Source organism: Panthera pardus, unplaced genomic scaffold (genome assembly GCF_024362965.1).
Source record: "Panthera pardus isolate Hobbes unplaced genomic scaffold, ASM2436296v1 HiC_scaffold_17, whole genome shotgun sequence".
In the NCBI taxonomy this organism is placed as follows: Eukaryota; Metazoa; Chordata; class Mammalia; order Carnivora; family Felidae; genus Panthera; species Panthera pardus.
Window position 1 is genome coordinate 135,017,902 of NW_026526732.1, and position 10,229 is coordinate 135,028,130.

General features: G+C 42.5%; 1 long non-coding RNA gene across 1 annotated transcript; it reads right to left on the reverse strand.

The window, feature by feature from the left end:
• Window positions 1-6,604: 6,604 nt before the first annotated feature.
• On the reverse strand, window positions 6,605-8,874 carry LOC109271812 (uncharacterized). Its single transcript, XR_002082131.2, has 2 exons — window positions 8,676-8,874; window positions 6,605-6,754 (listed from the first exon to the last, which is right to left on the reverse strand). It is a non-coding gene; the product is annotated as an uncharacterized LOC109271812 (long non-coding RNA).
• Window positions 8,875-10,229: the final 1,355 nt, after the last annotated feature.

Below are 10,229 nucleotides of genomic sequence, written 5' to 3' on the forward strand. Positions count from 1 at the left end.
ATTATCAATATTCCACTATTTGCAGTTTTAAGCATTTCTCTTTGGTATCAGATTCTAGCAGGAATAAGTTAGGGGCTCATCCATCCATCCATCCATCCATCCATCTAACAAGTAACTGCAAAGTGTTTACTATGTGCCAGGCGCAACTTCAGAGGTTAAGAATAAGCAGTGAACAAAATCACAGAACTTGTATCTGGAGAACTCAAAAATTAATCAAACACACACACACAAATGTAATTGTAGAAAGTGCTAGGAGACAGGGGCTCACAGTCTGGAGAAAGATACAATCAAAGAGGTTGTACATGAGGCGTCACCCAGAGGGACAGGTGACATGCTACCTTCTTCTCTCCTAGTTTTCCCCACACCCTTACCCAAGCTCTCTGTACACAAATCTCGTCTCTTCACTTTCAGCAGTCCTGACTCTTGCCTTCCCGGAAGCCCAGACAAAACAGATGAGACAAGTAATCACCAGACCCCTCGCCCCATCCCCTCACCTACTACGTTCTGAAAACTACTCTCTGAAATGAGAACATTTTTTTAAAATTTTTTTTTCAACGTTTATTTATTTTTGGGACAGAGAGAGACAGAGCATGAACGGGGGAGGGACAGAGAGAGAGGAAGACACAAAATCGGAAACAGGCTCCAGGCTCTGAGCCATCAGCCCAGAGCCTGACGCAGGGCTCGAACTCACGGACCGTGAGATCGTGACCTGGCTGAAGTCGGACGCTTAACCGACTGCGCCACCCAGGCGCCCCTGAAATGAGAACATTTAAAATGCTGGATGTCACACAGCCAAGGTCTTCCAAGAAATCTTGAAAAACATGTCATGAATTTCAGACCAGGCAGGAATTCTTCTCATCAGTGATTGGAAAAGTGAAATTAATTCAATAAATATAAATTCAATCTCATAATTGAAAAACGATCACCCCGATTGAGTACAGAATAACACAAGCATATGAATCTCTTAAGGTCTGCCAGATACTACCAATATAACACTGGCAAGAAAAAATGTCAGGCCAGGAATTTTAGACTCGGTGTATTTAGTGATTAAAGTGTTTCCTTAAAGTTCTAGGAAAGCCAGGGGCGCCTGGGTGGCTCAGTCGGTTGGGCGTCCGACTTCGGCTCAGGTCATGATCTCACGGTCCATGAGTTCGAGCCCCGTGTCGGGCTCTGTGCTGACAGCTCAGAGCCTGGAGCCTGTTTCAGATTCTGTGTCTCCCTCTCTCTGACCCTCCCCCATTCATGCTCTGTCTCTCTCTGTCTCAAAATAAATGTTAAAAAAAAATAATAAAAAAAAAAAGTTCTAGGAAAGCCAAAAATAACTCATCAAATGTTAAGAAGATATTAGCAAAGAGCTTTTCCAAAAGTCTTCACCAAAAAAAAAAAAAAAAAAAAAATCAATAAAATGTGAGTAGCTTAGAGTAGAATTTTAATGTGTATAGGCCTCCACTAATTTATACCCATACATGTCTGCTCTCTACCTGCACAACTGAACAAACAAACAGAAACCAACCAAAAATCACAGCATATAAACAAGAAATAAAAAGAAGGAATGGATTTAGGGCAGGCAAAAACAACCATCTGCCACAACAATGGAATGATTTAAGATCAGAAACCTGTAAGACAGAGTCACACGGAAATGTGAGAAATAAAAACAAATGTGATGTCCGAGATAAGGAATTCCTTTGACAGGTTTATCCATGGACATGATAGAGTTGAAGAAAGAATCAGCAACTTTGAAGATAGTTCAGTAGACATGACCCAAATGGAAATACAAAGAGAAAAAAAGAAAAAGCAAAAAAAAAAAAAAAAAAAGCTGGAAAGAGGTCCCAAGACATGTGGGACAATGTTAAATGGTCTAATATATGTATAATTAGAATCCCAGAAGAAAGAAGAGGAGAAGAGGGGAAAGAGGAATTGAGAGAGAGAACGGCAGAAGCAATATTTGGAAGATAATGCCAAAACTTTACAAAAACAGTAAAAGATGTCAAACTCCAGAACCAAGGAGCTCAGATAGCTCCAAACTGAATAAACGTAAAGTAAAAAACAAACAAACAAACAAACAGAAGAACAGATAGGGGCACCCGGCTGGCTGGCTCAGGTAGAGCCATGCCACTTTTGATCTTGGGGTCGAGAGTTCAAGCCCCCTGTTGGGGGTAGAATTGACTTCATAAAAAAAAATTTTGAAAACCCAAAACAGCTGAAAAGTAAAAGATGAACAAACCAACAAAACCCACATCTGGATGAAACATAGTTGAATCACAGAGAACCAAAGATAATGAGACCATCTTGAAGACCGTGAGGAGATTCATCCCAGAGAGCAAGGATAAAACCCAACAACTCAACAAAGTGAGCAAACGGGAAGACAACAGAACAATATCTCTGGCATCCTGGGAGAAAAACTGTCAACTTGAAGTGATACACGTGATAAAAACAACTTTCAAAACTGGAAGCGCAGTCAAGTATTTTCAGACAAACCAAAGCTGAGGGAATTAACTGCCAGCTGACTCGTGCTACAGAAATATCAAAGGAGGTCTTCAGGCAGAAGGAATCCAGACAGAAATTTCGGATGGAAACCTGACAAAAAGAAGGAAGAACACCAGAAATGGCAAAAACAGGGATAAAAAGAAAAGTCTTTTTCCCCTTGAAAAATAGAATGACAATTTTTTTGTCTTTATTTTGAGGAGTGAGAGTTTTAATGACTTTAAAGATAGTAGATTGTTGAAAGCGAACGTGCCAACGATGTATAATGGAGTTTATAATACATGTACGAGAGGAATGTGGGAAAATATAGCACAAATGACAGGGAAGAGGAATTGGAAGGAATGTTCTATAAGGTTCTCACACTGTGCCTGAAGTAGTAATATTTTATCTGAAAGCAGACTGTGATGCCAAAAGGTACATGCAGCAACCACTAACAGAATTTTAAAAACAAGGTAACTAATAAGCCGATAGTGGAGATAAGACGAAATCACCGTGAAACTAGAGAGTGGTTGTTAATTCATCAAGCAGACATCTGCCGCGGCTCCACGGACCTCCTGCCTCCTTAGACTTCGGCCACGATGTTGCAGGGGTCAGTAGATCTGCCTTCAGCAGGGGTGCACCTGAGCATATCTCCCCTACGGAGAAATCAGACCTCTTGGCGCTTGTTCTGTTTTACCTCATCCCACAGCTGCAGGAAAAACATCTTCAGAGACGCAATTCCCTTCACTATGAAGATAAACTTCTATGTTACTGCACTTAGCCAGCTCCCCGGCTCCATCCCAACCTCCGTACCTGGACTCTTGCGATGGTGTAAACCGTGGAAAGATCCAATAAACCTCTCTCCTTGTCTGATGGCTTTATTACTCTCTAAGGTCCTTGAAAGAAAGAGCTGGGTGTAGTTGAGCCTCGTAGTACCACTGCCTAGTATGTGCTCTGCAAATATTTGTTGCATGGACGCATGAATGAGTTCCCCTCAAGCAAAAGTGTCAGCACTGCATATACACTTGGTATATGTGTGTGTGTGCCCTACAGCCGCAGGATTAAACACAGAATAGGAGAAAATGTACATTTCTTGAAGAAACAGGAAAACTGGAAGTTTTCCATCATTATAACCATAAAGGTTTAAAAAAAAATTAGGAGCGTCTGGCTGGCTCAGTCGGAAGAGCATGTGACTCTTGATCTCAGGGTCATGAGTTCGAGCCCCACGTCCGATGTAGAGATTACTTAAAGGGAAGAAATAAACTTGAAAAAGTTAATATCTGGAACCTGCATTTTTAACAAACTCTAAAGGTGATTCTAATGAGCCCAAATCTGAGACATGTTGGCATATGATATCCACAGGCTTCAGAAGGAAAAGGGAAGGTGGGACCCCCCCCCCCCCCCCGCCCCCGTGAGGTAGAGCACGGAGAGGTCGTTTTCCCCAGGGGCTGGGAGTTTTAAACAAGCTCCCCAGGTGACACTGATGTGTGTGTCCTGTGGGGGACAACGCAGGGGGAACTGTTGCCTCTAGGATGCCAGTGACTCAGCATGAGGACTTTAAAGTCAGAATCTAAATACTACTAGTTATTACCTATGCAGCTTTGGGGAAATTGATCGGCATTTCTGTCTCTCAGGTTACTCATCTGGAAAATGGGACTGATAATGGTGCCTACTTTGTATGGCTGTGAGGATTGGATGTGTTGATAAATGTTAAGTGTTTGAAATATAAGAAACGTCCAGTATTAGACCAAAAAAAAAAAAAAAAAAAAGTAGAGATTCATTTTACTTAGAACATCCCTCTACAAAGAAAATTAAGAGTGATGGATTTTTATTTACAAAATCATTGGACCAATGTGCAATGCCCACATTCCTGTTAAAGTTCAAAGAGTTCAACACTTGGAGAAGTTTTTCAGCAGGATATATGATTCCATTTTCGGCACCCTATTATTTGCCACTAATCCACATGTCTATTTTTACCAGGATGTCTAATCTTAGGGATTCATTATATCCTCAGAACTGGATTGCCCGCAAAAAGTTAGCTCTTTAAAATATGAGTTTGTAGCAGATGCATGATTAAGAAAATAACTAAATCTTTTGGGATAACAATTTTTGGATGGTTCTGTATTCCCCGGAATCTCTTATCTGATTTAAGCTCCTTAGAACATCAAAATATTTGTTGCAAAGTTGACAAAACCTTTGAAATTCTCAACAGATGGGATCTTAAATGGCGCTGGAATACTTCAGATTACGTGAAACAAAACAAACTAAAATAAAAAGTAACTTCAATCTCCCCAGGGTTTCATAAAATGGTGAAAGGAATTATTATTTGCTTGGCTATGAATTTCTGCCTAACCCTGTTTACTAAAATGCCTCCGAGACCCACATTTACGACCACTGAGACATCATACATATGCGACTCAAGGATTATGCCAAAAGCTTTTGATTTCAGTTTGTTACCAGGGGTGTAAGTGCTGTTTTTGGTTGTGGTTCTTTGTGGACATCACTTTGGCTGTTACATCACAGCCGCCGTCTTCTCCTCTTCCTTGATTAAACTGTGTCTGTGATTTGGGAAGATGGTAAAAGCAGAGAATTGTGCCGCCTCTGCCCTACCCGCAACCCCCCCCCCCCCCCAGGAACAGTTTAGTGACAGACACAAGGAATCTCTGCCCTAGATGAATTGTTTTCATACTGTATCTTCCGTCTCTAGTGTTTGATATAATCAATAAGAACATTCTTGCATTAAACTCAGGAACACGTTTTAGCTCCCACGTGTTTCATAGTAATATTTCCTGTTCTCCGCACTCATATGACCAAGCAATATTTGCGAATTCTTTTGGGTGAGCAATTGACAATTTATGGGAGACATCTGAAGTGCCTAGAGCTTGGCACCGTCCTCCACAGAGCTCCAAGTTGGGACCACAATGGAAAGTGACTGGCCAGATTTTTTAAGACTTAGAGTCAAACGGTGTCTTTGCAATAGGGACCAAGCAGGTGACAATAATCAGTGAGCAAAGTATTTGAATGACTTTAAAGTATTTCTTAAGGTTCCCCAGCCGCTCTTCTCCTCCTCAAGACATTCATTCTAATAGCTTCAGTTTCTGTCGACATGTCGATGGCTATCAGTTGTATATATTCCACCCCCAAACTCTCTCTTGAGATCTAGACCCATCTAATCCACTGACTGCTGGGCATCTCATCTTGACTATCCCTTGGCCGCCCTATGGAATTCATCATCACTTCTCTTGCCTCCCAAAGTACTGTTGCTTTAGAAGATGTTTCTGATCTCAGTGAATGACACCCCGTCCACCCAGTTTCTCCAAGCAAAAACCGGGCTTGACTTGTCTTTTTCTCCTCGCCCTCCAACACGCACACATGTACATCCACCTTTCTCAATATAGCCAGAATCCACTGAATTCTCTTCATGTCCACTGCCATCCACTTTATCTTCAGTGCCCCCCCTAAAAGCCTTCTTATGCCGTTGGCCCCTGGTCTCGTCCCTTTCCAATTTTCTAACTTCAGCTAGAAACATCTTTCCAAGATACAGTTTAGATCATGTCAAGTCCCTGCTTGAACTTTCTTCCAGGGTCCTTTGCTGCCTGTAAATAAAGACCAATTCAGCAACCTGTCACGCTCACTGCCTTCAATGCCATCCATCCTCCCCACCACATGCACTCTGCTAACTCCTATTGAGCTGAAAGTTCTGAGTTTGTTTATGATTTCCTTTGGGAAACCTTCCCTGAAGTCCTCAGACCCAGTCAGCTTCTTTTGTCCCCACGGCACCCGTGCTTAGCCTTCATAGAACTTGTTTTATGTTAACTTGTCTGACTTCTTCATCGCACTGTAAGTTCCTTGATAGAAAGAGCCGTGTGTAGTTCAGCACTGTAATACTATTGCCTCGCAGGTGTCTGCGAATATTTGTTGTGTGGGACTAACGAACGGGTCCATCTAGAGAGAAAGCGTCAGCACTACGTCCATACGTAGGAAACGTGCCTGCGCCCTCCAGCAACAGAATAAAACGCAAAACAGAGGAAAATTTTACACTCAAGATTCTGTGATCTTTGGAACGGAATTGTGAGCCATTAATGGCAACCTATGATTCTTGCTCTAGTCAGAATGAATTGGAGTGGAGCCTGTAAAAAGGCAAGGTGATTAATTCATTTATTAACATCGAAGGCCGGACTGGGTGCCAGACCTCGGGAGAGGCTTTGGAAGTGCAGGGATGATTAATTCTTGTTGACTGCTCCCCAGGAGTTCAAAGTCAAGGGCCTGGTGGACTCACAATCTGCCAAAGCTGGAGGAGACACAAAGGAAATTCAATTCAGCCCCCTCATTTTACAGAGGAGATGTAAATAGTTTCTGCAGTGCCTCCCAAGTTACTCAATAATTGTGTAAAAAGAGAACGCTTCCTCCTGTACACATCTAAGCTTTCCCCACACCTTCAATTAATCCACCTCCTTAAAAAGGGAACACTGTATCAGTGATATTATGAAATCACAGTCAACCTAAGCTCACCTTGGAAGGGGCGGGGTGGGGGGAAGGTGTGGTCTGCCAAAGCTGCCCGGAAGGGGAAATTTCTATTTGAAATCTTGGCATCACAAATGCTTTAGGGGAAAAACAAAAATGCATGAAGGAGTTAAAAGCGGCCATTGATTAAAATCATCAAGCTGTGTTAGCAGGACAGGGAAAGAATTTGATTACACAATCATTTGACCCAAGCATTTTATTGGCCAGAAACTGGTCTTAAAAGAGAGACTGGTGTTATTAAATTAAGGGAGAATTAGTTTTTAATAGACAGTTTGGGAGCTTCAGTGACGTGGCCATTTGTGTGCATGTCAACGTGCCGATGTCAGGGAAAGATGCACAAGCTGAGATGCACAAGCGCCAGGTGAGATGAAGAGGAGGCGGCCTGTCGAGGGTGTTTTTCTTGGGTGAGGGGGCCCGGTTCGCAGGGTGTGTGCCTCGCCGTGGGAGACAAGAATAAGGCAGTTTGGAATCAAAAGGTGGAAAATATCCACATCTTCAAGTCAGAAACCCAGAAATGCTCACTTGTGGAGGATAGTCGATGCCTTAAATACCTGTTTCACTCACAGGTCACCTGTTTTCCTGGAGCTCTGAACAAACCATAAGTGGGGTTTCACGTGTACTGTTTTTACATTTAGAGGGTCACTGACCTTAAGGGACTTCACGTGGGCCAAAGGTTACACTGTAGAGGTTGTCCATTGACAATAGTTGGCTATGTTATTATACGATCACATATACATGCATGCACATATACAGTATCACATATACAGATATATATTGCTAGTTTTTAAAGGCTTTTGTTTTATTTATTTATTTATTTTAACGTTTATTTATTTTTGAGACAGAGAGAGACAGAGCATGAACAGGGGAGGGTCAGAGAGAGAGGGAGACACAGAATCCGAAACAGGCTCCAGGCTCTGAGCGGTCAGCACAGAGCCCGACACGGGGCTCAAACTCCCGGACCGTGAGATCATGACCTGAGCTGAAGTCGGACGCTTAACCGACTGAGCCACCCGGGCACCCCTAAAGGCTTCTGTTTTTAATGTTTATTATTCTTGAGAGAGAGAGGTAGAGAGTAAGTAGGGGAGGAGCCAGGAGAGAGGGAGACAGAATCCCAAGCAGGTTCCACAGCGTCAGCATGGAGCCTGGTTGCGGGGCTGGAACCCACCTACCATGAGATCGTGTCCTGAGCAAAACCAAGAGTCGGATGCTTGACCAAATGAAACCCCTAGGCGCCCTTACTATCATATATATATATATATATATATATATATATATATATATACTTTATATATATATATATATATTCTCTCTCTGTCTCTCTCTCTCTCTCTCTAGAGTAAGACTCATGGTGGTGCATTATAAAATTATACCAATGGGGAGAAATTTTATTAATAAAGCAGACTACTCCTCAGTCAAACTTTAGGCATGATTTTCTCTGTCCTTTCCCCTTACCATCCATGGGAGCATGGAGGGGGGCTCGAAGATTTTTTTTTTTAATTTTTTTAAATTTTTACATTTTTTAAAAAATCTTTTTTATTCAGTAGAGTAACAATGATGCTGTTCTGTTCCCTCAAGTAGAAAAGTCAAAAATTACATCTCATCTCAGAGATTCAAACTGCTTTTAATTTATATGTTGATCTCATGTGACTGGACTGGAATGCAATGGAATTTAAATGAGGCATGCTCACCACAGAGAGAAGAAGACATTTTCTAATTATGTGGCGAGAGGCTTGGAGGGTGAATGTTGGGAAGGAGGCCTCCAGGTGGGGACTGGGACGCGCTTTCCCGGCGCTCACAGCACTTACGTCCTTTAGTGTATGTTTTCACATGGGCTTCCCTTCCTTCTGCTCCTTCCTGTCCTGGCTAATATGAATGTCATCATTTGGCCTCTGCTCCCTTCTGCTTGAGTGTGTCAGCTTCTAGAGATTAGGGATTAACAATGCACTGAAGATATAAAGTCACAGCTCATTTTATTACGTGTTGCATTTAGGGCTGTTCGCTATTCTGTTTTACGCTGTTTTGAATTTGTTCACAATGTCTTCCAATTTGGGATCGTCACCCCGATTGCACAGCTGAGGGATCAAAGGCTTGTGGTGCGCATGTAACTTGTTCATTACCTACCCCCGGCCGCGGGTCTGCGGGTGGAGCCAGGATTAGAAGCCAGAGTCTGACTCCAGAGTTTAGATCCTTTCCTGCATGACACTGTCTGTAAACCCCAGCCCTGCCACCCCAGCGTGTTTCAAAGTACCCGACCTGGGGTGATTACTCCACAAATATTTGTGGAATTCAGGTGAACCCTAGAGGAGCCTTGTTCACCATGTTAAGTGAACAAGCCTCCAAAGTTAATAGAAAGCCAAGCAGACACATAGACAAAGAGGTTAATATGAGACCCGATGGACACCACACTTCTTCCTCGGCACTGCCCGGTCCAAACGGGAAAGACTTCAAAATGACTCCAAATTAATTCTGCATAAGTGGGACAAAGAATTCAAAGCAAGTGTTGCCAACTCACTTGAGAGATGGCTGGGAGTGAATTTGGTTCCAGCTGAGCAGAAATTCAATTTTGGCATCCACTCAGCTCAGAAATAAGGTCAGTTGTTCAAAATTGTGTCTCAAGGAAAGGCTGAGTGTCACAGGTGATTATCTTCACAATTCTCCAGCATCCAGAGAGAGCTCACACTAGTTTCAGAGGGCTTTCCTGAGAGCATTTGCATATGCATTGATTAGCCATGTTCCTAGCTAGGTTTTCATACTAGCAGGGTTCACTCACGTGCACCAGACCATCAGCTTTTCTCGGGTCATTTTAAAATCTCATTTCCCTATACAACAATTCTTTGTTTGTGTTCCTCTCGCGTATCCTTCTTGGAGCAGACAAGCTATCATTCTCTTTGTTCTTAAGAAGCCAGCCAATTATGGATTTTTATACTTCGGATTCTGAAACATGACATTTGAGACAGGCTTAGGTTTACCCACAGATCCCTAGGGCATAATCTAATTACCGACAAGGTATAATGCGCGCAGTCTTGCAGAGAACTCTGGAATAAATAAATGCTCTATATTGACCGGAGACATTAGTAATAGATCATTAATTCATGAACCAGCATTTATGGAAACCAAAGAGTGTTAGATATGCCATAGGATGATAACAAAGGGGTGAAGATTTTCAGAAGATTCTTCTAGTGGCTGGGTGGGGTCAATTTTCCTTCTGGTTGTAGGGAGGCCACAGAGTTACCAGGGTCTGC